Consider the following 14,902-nt stretch of genomic DNA (forward strand, 5'->3'; position numbering starts at 1 on the left):
GTTCCAATTTGTATGTTTATTCTTGTTCTTGCGTTTATTCTTGTAACCATGGAAGCACATTATTAGTGATTTAATTGGATTTGGAGCATCTCATGTGTGCGGTATGTATTTTTAATGAGGTAATTCATGCCAAATTGCCAATTATACATACTTGCTCGACTTTACCATGAGATTAATCATATTTCTAGACAAAACATGATGCAGTAATTCAAAGACTTGATTTTTAAATCTCATTACAGACGCTTGTGTTGTCTGATTTTATTGAGCTTTAGAGTCATTTTTTCTCTCTTGTTTGTGTTTTGTGTTTATCATTTGTGTGTGTGTAGGATGTCCACATCGTCGTGTAATATGAGCCATAGGAGTTGGCCAACGCCAGAAGTCGTGGTTTGCAATCATGGAATTGAAGCTCAAGTTGTAACATCGAAGACGGATGCAAATCCTGGACGACGTTTCTACCGGTGCTATATTTGGAAGGAGGACGACTGCAAGTTCTTCCGCTGGATTGACCCATCTTTGTCACCGAATCAAGAGAACTATATGCAAAAATTGAAAGTGGAGAAGGACAACATGCAAAAAGCATTGCAAGCGAGAGTTGCTATGCATGATATGCTAACAGAGAAAGTCCGTTCCAAAGAGGTTGAATTGGAATTACTCCAAATAGTGGCTGAAAATTTGCGTTGACAGAACCGGAAATTGAAGTATACCATTTTGTGTTTATGTGTTGTGGTGTGGCTTCTCATCTAGACTATAATAGTCCAGATTATGTAATAGTCTAATGTATGTCACCTATGTCTAGGATTTTACATTGAATTTCTAATGTATCCCCAACTTTATCTTCGTTGTAGACTTTATGAAATTTTCAATGCAGATGCAATGTTAACTTAATTCATTTATCCTTCTTGTTCATGTATTCTTTATTAATTTAATGCTCAACAGATTAGATTTATCTTTGTCTAAACTATATTATCAATGGTGTTGTAAGCAATATGAATATCTATGGGAACATTATTTGAAATTAAAATTTTGAAGGAAAGGAAAGGAGCTCTGCAGTTGACTTGGAGGAATCGTCTGAAGAGAAAAGTCAGTTGTTTTGTCATATAGAATGCAGAGATGGGGATCATTTCACCATCATCCATGAAGAAAAGATTTCTTTGAGTAGAGAAACTAGTTTTGGTGCTTCAGAAATTACTTAGCTTGTAGACGTTTTATTGCATTAAGTTGATATTTTAGTTCAGAATGAGGAAAGAAAAAAATAATATAATCTGCATAACTGAGGCAGATGTTTACCTTCTTGTATTCTTGACCAACAAACCAAACTTGCAAAGTGGCAGATGATAGGCAAATATCTCCAAATATCTCAAATTGTTACCAAAACAAACCAAATAGCTCAAAATGTAAACAAAACAAAACACACCAAATATCTCCAAATGTCTCAAATTGTCACTAACAAGACAAATAGCTCAAAATGTCAACAAAACACACCAAATATCTCCAAATGTCTCAAATTGTGACCAACAAGCCAAATAGCTCAAAATGTCAACAAAACACACCAAATGTATCAAATTGTCATCAAAACAAGCCAAATAACTCAAAATGAACAAACCCAAACAAAGAACATCTTCATGACACATCTCTAGGTTGTACTTTGTTGAGTAGTGACTACTCCATCCGGGTTTGCTGCACTCGGTTCAGCTCCAGCACGCTCTCTTCCTCTACCCTTCCGTCGAACCGTGGTGGTGCCACTATGTGGCGTCTTGCGAGGCCTCCCACAAATCAATGTATTAAAGTCAAACAAAAACCGACCTTTGGTTGCTCTGGCAGACGAACACTGGCAGACGAACAGTCTCATTCTTGCAGGTCTTAGAGTTATGGCCTTCTTGGAAACAGTTTTGGCAAGTCATCACACATATCTTCCTTAGCATGTTTGGTCTGTCCGGATCCTTCTCAAATGGGTCCCTCCTCCTAACTTTCTTAGGTCTATCAGGCATCTTTCTCACAGGTGGTGGGGTGACGGGATAACCTTCAGCAACAGGCCATAGGATCTCCCCATTCACAGCTGGCAAGCCATACCCATAAGCCAACTTATACTTGCTCACTGAAAAGTATTGGTTGACATATTCATCGACATCCTCCTTCAGAAAGTTAATAGCGGCAATACTATGGCTGGCAATATTTCGCACGACACGATAATACGACACGAACCCGCACGAAATTAATGGGTATGTGTCAAAGCTTATTGGGTTCGTGTCCTTATCGTGTCGACACGATAACGACATGAAAATTTCGTGTCGTGTTCGTGTTACACGTTAAGTATATTATACTCCCTCCGTCCCCGAATAAGAGTTACTAATTTTCATTTTGGTCCGTCCCCAATTAAGAGTAGCACTTCATTTTAACCATAAATGGTAAGTAGGTCTCACATTCCACTAACTCATTTCACTCACATTTTATTATAAAATCAATATAAAAAAGTGGGTCCCACATTCCAATAAACTTTTCAACTAACTTTTCTTTACATTTCTTAAAACCCGTGCCCGGTCAAAGTGTTACTCCTAATGGGGGACAGAGGGAGTAATATTATTTCGTGTCGTGTTCGTGTCGTGTTCGTGTTACACATTAAGTGTAACACCCCAGATTTTCGAACCCTAATTGTAGAGCCCTAAAATTTTTATTGATGACGTGGGAGACGTGAATTAATTGATGAACGAATTTATTGCATGAGTTGCTATGACCGAGGCGAGTCTAGGGCTGCGTTGGAAGTTTGAAAAGTCAAACTTGTTGATTATGTGATGTGGCATGTGATTAATTAAATTATGAGGTGAATTATTGGTTAAGGGTGAGTGAGAATATTAGGGAAAATTTCCATAAATACTAGCCACCTAATTCTTGAGATTTTCGAACCCCTTGACTCTTTGGAGAGAGAATTCTATTTTTCCGGATTTAATTTAATTCTTGGGATATTTATCCAAATTAAATCCAAAACCCAATTATTTCCCTATTTCTTAATGGGAAAAATCGAACCATATTATTATTAAGGTGATTTTCGAAAATCACCTATCTTTGGGAAGGAAGAATTTATTTTATTTTTATTGATCCCTTATTTGATTTCCTTCCATACCTAGAATTTAAATATTCTACCAAATCTTTCCATACCTCAAGAGATCTTGCCATATCTTATTTTAGTTAATATTAAAAACCCATTCTTTATGTAAAAGGCACACTACACGCCTATTTCCAATCCCTAGTTGGGAGAATTCTTATTTTTATTTTGCTCCGTGATATTTTATTCTACTCCGTAAAATATACAAAACGAAATCTTAGCTAATTAAAAGCCACAGTTTTCGAAAATTCCCATGCTTGAATCCTAGCTCACTTTGTTTTATTATTTCTTCCTCCTTACTCCACAATATTTGTTTTAATTGTAGAGAATCAAATCTTACCAAATATTCTATTCTATTTACCTAAAGATTTTATTGAGCACTATAAATAAGAGAAACCCCTAACCCTAGCCATCACAATTTTCGCCCCCCACCCCAAACTCTCGGCCTCTCCCTCTCTTCTCACTCTTTCAATTTTCTTCTACTTTTCTCCTATAATCCTCCATCCTTTGAGAAGAGATAGAGTTTGAGCCTCAAGATTTTTGAAGAACCAAGTCTTTACTTCGTTTCTACCGTTCGTTTTTCTCAAAAAGGTATTCTTATATTAATTCTTCTTCATCTGACCGATTAATCGATATTCTTGAACCCTCATGCATCTTGTTTGAGTGAAAGTGGGATAAAGGGGATATGGAATATATGTATGCATGTGTGCGTCGTGTGTGGCGTGTGTGTGTGTGTTGCGAGTGTGTGCGTGTGTGTGTGTTGGCAAAACACTCATGTGTGACATATGTTGATGTTAGATCTAGAGTTGAGATGCGAATGGAACTTATGTGATGAACATGACTTTGATTGATGATGTTAAGATAAATCGATGGGAAAAGGGAAAGCGTTGAGACATGCATGAGTTAGGAGTTTGTGTTGAATCTGATTTGTGATATATGCCTATGTGATTAAAAGGTGAAACCTCGGTTGCGAAGCAGGATAACAAGGGAAAGAACATACTTGAAATCTATGCAGTCGAGGTGGGCTTTATTCTTAAACTCTTTTATGTTGTAAATTTATGTATGTGGAGAGATAAGGGTGGTTTAACTGTTATGCCATGCCTATTACTGTTTTGTTGTGATATTGTGCGCCTGATGCCTAGTTTGTGAGTTCGCTCCATTGGGCTATAGGGCTATGGATATGTTTAAACGAATTCGAGTCTGAGTAGGGCCGCAAACCCTACCAGGTTGTGTACACGGTGGGATCGGGAGCCGTCCTTGCTAGTCGGCCGGTCTCGTGGGCGAAAAGTGTGGCCACACTTTCGTCGCACCATGGAAATGTTGTGATTGTGGAAATTGATGAGAAAAGTGGGGAGATTGTTTGACTGACCAGTCTATGGAAAATATTTTTGTAATACTCGTAGAATATTTATTTTGATAACTGTAAAACCTCGAGTTCACTATGGTAAGGGTGGCATAACTTATAAAACGTTTTGGCAACGAGTTCACTGAGTATTTCAAAATACTCAGCCCTGCATGTGTTTTCCTTATGGGCAGGTTGAACGATGACAAGCGGTGGCGGGTGTTGAGCATATTAATTAATTAAGATGGATGATTTGAACTTCAAGCGTAGTTGTGTCTTCATACATAGCTGCCCTTTCTCTTGGTCGTTTTCCGCTGAACTTTTGAAACTCTTTAGTAGCTTTGGTCATTTTGAACTTGTTTCCCTTTGGTTTAAGAAGATTGATACATGTTTTGGTTTTCGTTGGAATTATGTCGAACCTTGATATTTTTTTATCATAGTCTATGGTATCTTCCTTTATTTATTGAGGCTTCTAGGTTAAGCCGTTGACTTATTGCTCTGATATTTTCCTTTAAATACTTTGGTCAAATCTCTTTTAATGAAACCCTAGCTGATGTTTGGTGCTTTTAAGTCCTTTTGGTAGCAGTCGCCGTATTTATTATATCCTAGGAAGACGGGTTGTTACATTAAGTATATTATAATATTATTTTTATTTTTATTTATTTTAAAAAATTTAAAATTTAAAATTTCATATTAAAAATAATATTAATATATTATAATATTATTATTATAGTGTCGTTATTGTGTTGTGTCATATATGTGTTGTTATCGTGTCATATTGACCCGAAGTGGTTCGTGTCGTTAATGGGTTCGTGTCGTGTTCGTGTCTGAGAGTAGCGGGTTGTGTTCGTGTTCGTGTTTGGAGTTTTCTTAACGAGTGTCGTGTTCGTGTTTGTTGTTATCGTGTCGTGTCGTTATCGTGTCGACACGATAACGACACAACACGCACGATTTGCCACCCCTAAGCAATACCATGCAAACAAGGGATGCCCGTTATATCCCACTTTCTACAACCACAGTGTCTTTTTGAAGGAGTCACTACAAATCTGTCATCGAAGTGAGTAACTTCGAAATTTCCCCCTAATGCAGGTATTGTCGTACAGTTTCTGCTCTCATATACCATTGCATTGATTTTTTTTTTTTTTTTTTGGACAAACGGTTGAACTACTCCCAGCAGATGAAATCTCGACAGCCTTTCTATACAACCTCTCCATAAACGTTGTTCTTATCTCCTCAAGCATTTCAATTATGTGTTTATTTCTAGCCTCCAAAATGTACGCATTGAAACACTCACATACATTGTTCAAAATAGAATAAGAGCATTGTGTTGTGGTGAGGAATGCCTTACAGAATTTGCTTAGGTTCTTGTCCATCCTCACTCTCTAATTCCTTGCATGCCAAGTCATACTCCTGCCTGTATGTGCTTCTAACCAACTTCCAAAAAAGCTGCTTCAGTTTAGGACCTTTGTGGACTTTCTTCCAATTGGCATATATGTGTATGGCACAATTTCTATGCTCAACTAATGGGATAAGCTCCTTGACCGCATTCTCAAGCCCCAAGCGCCTACAATAATAAATATTCATGTAAGTTTTAATCTAAGTATTTAGTGAATGCACAAGTAAAGTGTCAGTTTAGTCTATACCTTTTGTTGATAACTAATTATAGTAATTCCAACTCCTTCACCCAATTCTGCTCTTGCACTAAAATGTTAATAAACCAACTTCAGCAAACCTCGTTCTCAACTTCAACTATTGCCCAAGCTATGGGATACATTTGATTATTCCCATCAATTCCTAATGCAGATAACAAAATGCCACCTAGGTAAGTCTTCAAGAAAGCCCCATCTAGTCCAATCACCCTCCTACACCCCTCCTTGAAACCTCTTCGCAACCCACTAAATCCAATGTACATTGCCTTGAACACAACACCTACTTCCACATGTAGCTGAAACCTGCCTTCTTTGTCAGCTTTACTCAACTCTAGTACATAGCTCCTCAACTTGGCATAATGATCTTCAACAGATCCTGTCAACAAATCAATAGCTTTTCGTCTAGAATGGTATAACTTCCACCTTGTAGCCTCAACAGCATACCTCTGCATCAAATCCCTACCTAAGTCTTTATAACTCATATTTGGTTTAAGGTTGAAGACAAGAAAGTATTTTCTAGCAATCCAATTTGATGTAGCAATTTTATTCCTCATAGCCCTAGGACAAGTGTGAACCCCTTCCTAATTTTTAATTAAAAGTACACCAGTTTTGCTCACTTTACTCCCAGATATCATCCATTCACAAGGACTCTGGAAACCTGCTTGAAGTTCCTCCTTACTTGCTCTTTTAAAATGAATTTGCCATCCATTCAACACTGCATTATCTGCCAGTGCGTCTCTAGCCTGGTGTCCATCAATAAATCCCACACCAGTACTGAATGTAAGAAGCTTATGATCACATGTTGGATCATACATCACTTTGGCATGTCGTTGCTTAGTTCGTCTCCCTTCATCTTCAAAGTCAGTGAAGTCAGAATAAATATCATCCTCTTCAGAATTTTCATATTCAGACACATACTCAATCCTTTGTCCTCCATTGAATATACCGTGGAACATCTCATCAGTTATTACAATGGGCTTCTTTCTCTCTTTCATCTTCCTTCTGCATTCCTCATATTCTTCATCCTCTCTAGTTCAACGGCTTCCATTTCATCATCGGTCTCCTCATCACTTGATAGTATAAAACTGTCATCACTTGAACTTTCATAATCTTCCCCAAAAACCTCATTAGCTGATCTAGCTCCCTCAGTACACTTAACTACCCTCTGACTAGCTCGCCTCTTAGTAGACTTAACTACCCTCTCACTACCTTGCTTCTCAGTAGACTTAGCCACCCTCTCAATGCCACTTCTATCAGAAGATATAGCAACATTCTTACTAACACTTTCAACAACACTCTTCTCCATTGATTCAATCACATCTTTCTCCACACTTTTTTCAATCACACTCTTACTCTTGCTCATAGAAGTGGAAGTTCTAATTTTTTTGGCAGATTCAAAGTTGCTCTTTTCAACCACACTCTTGCTACTCACAGTTTCAGCCTTTTTCACCCCGTTCTCTCCCACATGTTCACTACCCATGCCTTCAGTAGACTTTCTCCCATCAACAACATATATACTACACATTATGTTAAAACTATCTCTTAGAGTAGCAGATAACATCTCCATCACCTCCATATCACTTTTTATATCCACATGGGTTGCTGACATAGGATTCACAAAGGTGAGTCTACCCCATGTGTCAATTCCTATTTTATTCAATTCTTCAACTAAGTCAAAATACCCAAATCTATCTGGGTCTAGATCACTTACCACCAATATATTTATGAAACTTTCCATTTGGCCTGAAATGTCCTCCATGATGAATATATAGGCCAAAAATATCGTCCCTGCATTCAAATTCCAAATTTCAACTTTGAGTTCACATTTTTTGTGAATTCATGTTCAGTAAAAACCATTGAATTCAAATCTTATTCTAAATCTTATTTTAAAAAGCCAGGTTTAGACGTATGGTAGCATATAATATTATTTAATAAAGTAGCACTATTAAGACTGCACATACAGTCGGTGGAGCCAATCTAAACACAAATCACAAATGGTGCTTTAACAAAGCAGATTGCTTTTTCTATTTTTTTTCATGATTCTTTTTCACACTAACCAACTTTGAAAAACAAATTAATCATCCTTATCTCTATCCACCCTTTCAAATAATTCAAGTGATAGCATTAAGAAAAACAAACTAGGCATACCAAGATACTAAGCTTTTCCAGGAGAAATAGTAAAATGACATCGAATGGCCAAATCATTGAGCACTACTACTTGAAGCCAATTTGCAATTAACAGAAAAGTGCATAAATAAAAAAAAGCACATGAAGTTTACTATTTTCAAACTCTCGAATTTACCAAAATTCATTATAAAACACCGTCGAATTCTCAAACTCTCCACTACTTTTTTAAGGATTGGGACAAATAACATAAATTAATGAAACCAAAATTCTTCCTACACAAAATCAACAAAAAATTGAGCAGCGGAGGTTACGGAGTGCGGAACTTACGGAGTCGCCGGCGCCATCGGATGTTGCGGTCACCGTCGCCGTCACGGTCGTTGTCGGGGAAGAGCTCGCGTCGCCGCACTGTGCAAAAGAAACCGTGTGATTCTATTTTAGGGTTAGATGTGTTTAAGCAATTTGGGGATTTTGTATTTTAAAATATGATTTTAAAAATATAAAATTTAAAATCCATGTCATTACACACATCAGCGTCCACAACATCATCCACGTCAGACACTTACACACGTCAGCACTCTACTTAGCCGGAATACCCGACTCGGGAAATTTGCACACAGAGCAAAGTTTGCGATTTTACGTGCAACTTTTAAAGTTCACGGGAAATACCAACCTTTTGTGAAAGTTGGCGATTTTAAAGGCAGTTTACCCTTTTTATTATACTCTTCCTTTTTTATTATGTAGTTTTCTTTGTTTGAGAATTAAATTCTCACTATAAGTGCAATTACAAAATTTTACCTTACATTTCACATTCATTTTTCTATTTTCTATTTCATGCTTTCTTATTTATATTTCTTTCTTTTTTTTTACATTTTACATTGCTATAATTTAGAATTCAATTCAAATCTTTCTTTTCTTCAATAATTTATATTTATTTTTATTATCTTTTTAAATCTCTCTTATCCAATAAGGTTTTTTCTTTTCTTTTCTTTTATGTTTTCTTTGCATCTACTAATAATCACCTTAATATATGTCTAACGTTTATAATTGATGCTCTAATTTGCCGGCGCTAAAAGATACCAATAGTACTAGGAACCCTGGTTTAGATCCCCCACCGTCAAAATCCTGCGTCCGCCACTGCACTCCTTTGCCACAGCAATGGACTCCTGCATTGATTAGCCACCGCGTCTCCCACCTGCTCTCCGATTCGGCGCATGCGTCTGCACGCGTCCATGTACCGGTGCCGATGACGGGGGCGGTACAGGTTCTCCCACCGCGTTAGACGGATACACATATGCTCAAATGTTAACGAATCAAAATCAGCGAGGGATTGGGGGTGGGGCAGAGGAGTAGTGGTATCAATCACTAGATTGTTTACTGCATCCATGTTGGGCTGGTAGTCCCCAAATGCCAATTCGGGTCGACCCTAAGTCCTCTGGTTGGAGGGAGGACCCCACATCTGGGGTGGAGGGGCACCCTATACCCCCAAGCCCCACATCCAGCTAAGCCGTTCACGTCGATAGAAGTGCGGTGTTGCTGCCGGCAGTTGAGACTTGAGTCCCACTGCATGGATATATGCTCCCGCTGCTCGGGTAGTGCGATTCTTTGGTGCCGGGGGAATCAGTGTCGTGGCTTTGCATTGTGCAAACTCTAGAAATATGAAAATATGGCTGTGGGTTTATAGTGTAGATGTGTGAAGTAAAAAATGAGGAAGAGGTTTAATTTATAGAAATAAATTAAGAAAAAACAAATAGGATATTCATACCGCGGTGGTCTAGCGGTGCACAATAGACTGCCGCGGCTCCGCCGCACGATCTACACCCTCCCACCCGCCTCCGCTGTGTCCTCGGCTGACGAAGGACCACCGCGGCGCGACCTTTGTGGCGCAACTGCGCGACACGGCGGCCGCCGCGGCAGTCCTATTGTGGTAAAGTATAAGAAATGTGGAGAAAAAGTAGATACAATTGATGCACTATTTTTTAGCACTATTAATATCTGCAAGTAGGGATGTCAATGTAGCCCGCAACCCGTGGGCCGGCCAGAATAGCTCGCCAAATTTACAGGGTTAGGGCTGAAAATTTCTAACCCGATAAAATTACAGCCTGATTAGCCCGCACCCGATTAACCTGCAACCCGTCAGGGCCAGACCCAAAAACCCGATGGTCTGGCCCGAAAACCCGATAAAATTTCTATCATTCTATTTGTTTGGCTCTAATTCGACAATTCATTGGTTATTTTATAATATAAATTACTAAAAAAATAACTTTCAATTTTAGATATTAAATATATAAATTATATATTAAATTTTTATTAACATAATAATAGATATATAAATTAGAAACTTCAAATTCACTAAAAAATATATTTAAATTTCTAAAACATGCTTTAAAATTTCTTGATGTTTATGTTTTATATTGCATAAATCTCAAATATTGGTATTTGATCATGTTTATGTTTGAGTTTAAGCCTATATTTCAAATTTATCATAATTAAATATTTTACATTTTATAAATATAACTAATTTTCACCATTATTTATTGGATTGAACGCATGTTAATTTTATCGGTAGCAAACCGATTAGCCCGCTGGGCTAGCCCGAAACCCGAGCTTTTAGGGTTAGTGTTGAACTTTTATAACCCGAAAAAAATTACAGTCCGATTAGCCCGCATCCGATTGGCCCGTAACCCGAATAGGGTTGGCCCGGAACCTGGTGGGCTGGCCCGACTGACATCCCTACCTGCAAGTATACAGAATAGAAATAGTATAGCCAAAGGTCAGTACCGGATATCGAACACGCTCAATTACTATCTGGAGAACCAAAAGATTTTGGAAACTTTTGAAAACTGAAAACAATTGAAAGCAAATAACAACTTAATGCATATAAAACACAAAGATAAACGATAGAGATAAGGGGAATTCCAGGGATATGCGCTCACAGTTATGGTTATACAATTTCCAAACAACAATACTCTAGCACAATTATTACTTTGATAGGACGAGTCACCTAGCTTATGTTCATGCGATGCAAATGTTGATTACTAATATTAGGGTTGTCAATCCTAACACGTAACTCCGAAAATCTCCTAAGACCCTTGAAGAAAATGAGAGAGATAGAGAGATTCATTCTCTACTTAATTTCCATTCTTTATTATGAGAGAGAAAATATATAATCTTTCCCCTAATCTTTTTCATTCTTTATTAGGAGAGAGAAAATATGTAATCTTTCCCCTAATCCTCAATTATACACTTTGGTGTACTACTCAAAATCATGCTACGTATTGAAACAATGAGCTGTACCCATGAGACTTACTAAGGAAGATTGCATGTCATATGCAGTTCAATTTATTTTTCTTCTTCTTCCACCCTATCACCAAAAAAACGTTCACTCCCAACTGTTTTGGAAGCTAAGGAACCAAGACTTTCATTCCCAAGTAAGTAAATAGAGAAATCAATTCTTGCTATCATGTGCATCATAATAGGAATATAGGAATTTAGAAGTTTCCTCAATTAAGAGAAGAAATTAAGAACAAATCTTCCATGAAACAATTACTCCCTCCGTCCCGCTTAAGATGACACGTTTTCCTTTTTAGTTTGTCCTAACTAAGATGACACATTTTCCTTTTTGGTAACTTTCTCTCTCCAATTAATACACTCAACCACTTTTTCTCACTCCTATTAAAATATCTATCTTTCTTTATCTCTCTACTTTAATACTTACATACACCTTCTCTCTCTCCAATTAAACACTTTAACCAATAACTCCTAAAATCCCGTGCCGGCTAAGCAATGTGTCATCTTAGCCGGGACGGAGGGAGTAGCTTTCAAAATAATCAACATAAGTTATCCCAGAATCATGAAACAAGACCTACGACTATAACAATTAGATAGTTGGAAAGCTAAGATTCTACTCCAGAGGAAGAAGGTAGTCACACAATCGATACAAGTCTACGAAAGAAAAAGCCAAAATATCTAAATATATACATAAAGCAATATGAAAATACAAAAGAAAGGGTGTAGAGAAGGATTTAAACTCGCCGGAGACATCCTTGGAGGCGGCGCGAAGCTGGGCTGAGAGAGGAGGCGACGATGGTCACTGCTGTCATGCATCCGCAGCAACCACCGCACGCACCGTGTGACGACGTCGGGAAGGGAGAGATATCACTTGTGCAGTAAAAACAGCGAGAGAGCGCTGTGGGAGAGAGAGCGACGGCGATAGGCTCAACTGCCGCATGCAAGCGGCTCTCCGAGCGAGAGGTGTGGTGGTGGCGGTAGGCGTTGCAAGAGAGAAGGGGAAAGAGGTTGATAGAAAGAAGTGATCGAAGGTGAATGATCGCCGGAGGAAGAGGTGTCGCCGGCGGCTGACGGCGAGAGGTTTAGAGAGAGGGAATACCATCTCTCTCCAAAACGAGGGTTCGGGTGAAGAAAAGTGAGGGGGAAGAAGAAGGGTCTTAGGTCTAGCTCTCTCTTTTTGGGCCTCCGGGTTGGACTAGGGATTTGCTTCCTTGCATTGAAATTAAAACTAAGAGTCCAACTCAAAATTATTTGGACAAGGGATGAAAGGAAATTATTGGAGCCTAATTACCTCATTAATTAAGCACTGGATTGTTTTATAACCACATTAATTAAGTAATGATGCTTTAAATGTCAGACTGTCAGTAGATACAAAACAATCCCTCGAGCTAGTACCGAATTAAATTTTTGAGTTAAAATAATTTATTTTCCCTTGTAATTAAATATTAGAGTTAAATAATTTCAGATTGATAAGCTAGTGTGGAATTTAAATTATGAAAATAAAATGTGAAATATTTTCAAAATGATTAAAGAGAACCCCGACAAGAATAAACAAATTCATTGATAAGTTAATTCTCTTAATAATAAAATCCTTCAATTTAATTATCATAAGACTTAAGAAGATAGGAGCAGAAAAAGAATGCATGTCATCAAGTTACTATCTTTCTCAAAACTAAATTTAGCTTGCTATTCTATTTTTTAAAAAAGGGAGACCTGCGAGGAAAGTCATGTTGAGAATTGGAGAGTGATTTTTAAAATTCTTGGAAAGCAATAGAGGTGAACTTTTCTATCCTACATACTAATGTGGATAAAATGTCAAATATTTTGAGATAATATTTAGTTATGCAAATGGTGTTGTCTTGCCATAAATGATTTGTTTTATGTGTATAGAGCCTATCTGTTTGGTTGGAACTTAAAAATTGAATTCAGGTCTGAGTGAGGATGGTGTTCCTACTCGGATTAGTGTACACAGGTGACCGTGGAAGGTGACCACCTTCCACGGCACAAAGATGATATAGTGGAGGCCGTTGGGAGGTGGCCACCTCCCCAGCTGGAGAAAGATGTAGGTGACCGTGGAAGAGCACCATCTCCACGGCACTTGGTGTTCAGATATGGCATAATTTCAAAAAGAACTTAGACTGATCAGTCAAACTTTAGCTCACAAAGAATTTAGTAAGCTCGGGCCTTTTAAGAGAAAAATTTCGAGTGTTACTATGATGGCATGACAATATTTTCATTTTATGTATGTGTATATTTCGACAATGTGTTCACTGAGTATTTTTATACTCAGCCCTGCATATATTTCTAAATGTGCAGGTTGAGCAGTGACAGTGGAGAATGCTGAGCAAAGTTATGATTTTTCTTTTATTTTAAGTATAGGCTCTCGACGGTGTATGTCTCCATACATGTGACCGTGTTCATTCCGCTGCGTATTGTTCTTCTATACTCTAATAATTATTTATTGAATAGTAAGATTTCCATTCAAGTTCTTGTTATTAAAAGTTAATCTGATAGTGTCTTCCCTTTATTTCTAAGTGAATATTTCGTCATTATTATCCCCTTTCTATTTCCCTCTCCCCACCCCTGGTCACGGTTTCCCGGCTTTGCTATCCTTAACAAAGTGCGGTCGTGACAGGAAAGGTACTAAATAAACTTGAGATGAAGGGGTCATATTTTGGGTACTCCTTCAGAATATTTACTTCTGTAATTTTGTACTTCGGATAAACAATTGTACCATCGCGTGGAGGTGGAGCCGGATTATACCATACATTGTTGAACAAGAAAAATTTCTTTATTGCTCTTGCGCAATATTCCACCTCCACAACCTCTTTTAAAATGCCATAGAAGTCATCCTCGTCATAGTTGTAATTCGACCCTTTTATACACATTCGACTATTGACTGTGGATTTATTCTTTCCATAAGACTGTATGGGGGATTTATATCCATTGACAATAAAACATTATAACGTGACCGCGATCAATGGTGAATAAGTTATTTTGGCCCTGTAGACCAAACACTTAGTGAATAAGTTACTCTCTCTGTCTCACTAAAGATGACCCATTTTTCTTTTTGGTTTGTTCCCATCCAAGATGATCTATTATTATAAATGAAAACACCTTTATCTCTACTATATTCTCTCTCTTACTTTACTCTATCCATTTAACACACAAAACAAAACTGCATAAACTCTGTGTAGTCCAAGGAATGGGTCATCTTCCTTGGGACGAAGAGAGTACATCTTTCGACAATTAAAAATGTACAAAACAAAATTATATAGATGATTTTAAACAAATCACCTACTCCCTTCGTCCTATAAATATAGACACTTTTGAGATAGTACGAGTTTTAACTTATACTCCCTCCATCCTCCAAATTTTGACACGGTTTGACCCCGC

The 14,902-nt window shown here is 37.8% G+C and overlaps 1 pseudogene; it reads right to left on the reverse strand.

Moving 5' to 3' along the window:
• Positions 1 to 1,787: 1,787 nt before the first annotated feature.
• LOC148932531 (uncharacterized) lies at positions 1,788 to 7,086 on the reverse strand (annotated as a pseudogene).
• Between the last annotated feature and the right edge of the window lie 7,816 nt (positions 7,087 to 14,902).

The sequence above is a fragment of the Salvia hispanica genome, chromosome 2 (genome assembly GCF_029641045.1).
Source record: "Salvia hispanica isolate PSC_SH4W2 chromosome 2, Shi_PSC_v1, whole genome shotgun sequence".
NCBI classification, from domain to species: Eukaryota; Viridiplantae; Streptophyta; class Magnoliopsida; order Lamiales; family Lamiaceae; genus Salvia; species Salvia hispanica.